Here is a 495-nt window from a genome sequence, read left to right on the forward strand (position 1 = left end):
CCTCCCTTGCTGCTCCTGTCACTCTTGGCCTAGAGGGGCTACCTTGGGCGTTTGGAGGCCAACCAAAAAAATAGGAAAAGTGAAAATTCAAAATAAGCCTCAAGACTGGGGTGGATGAGTTGGGCTTGTTCTGCCCCGGTGCAGAGCTAGCTCTTCCCTCTGCCCCTGGGGATCTCCAGGCCGGGGCGCGGCCCCCGGTGCTCGGCTGTGTGCCGGAAGGGCCGGGGCGCTGCCGGCCCTGCTTGGGACAGGGGTGCTGAGGGCGGGCTCAGTACCGCGGGGCTCACTGCTGTGATGCACCGGATCGGGCCAGCTACGCCCCACCGCGGCATTCCTAGGCCAGGGGTGGGAGCCTGCCCTGCCTCTGTCCCCCGTGCTCGCAGCCCGAAACTCCCCGTTCCGGCTGAGGCCGCGCACAACCCTGCACGTAACCCGGCGGGTCGGGCCCGGGAGGCACAGCCCCGCCCCCTCGCGTCGCGAGGCCCCGCCGCCGTT

This window comes from Patagioenas fasciata, chromosome 3, assembly GCF_037038585.1.
Source record: "Patagioenas fasciata isolate bPatFas1 chromosome 3, bPatFas1.hap1, whole genome shotgun sequence".
Taxonomy (NCBI): Eukaryota; Metazoa; Chordata; class Aves; order Columbiformes; family Columbidae; genus Patagioenas; species Patagioenas fasciata.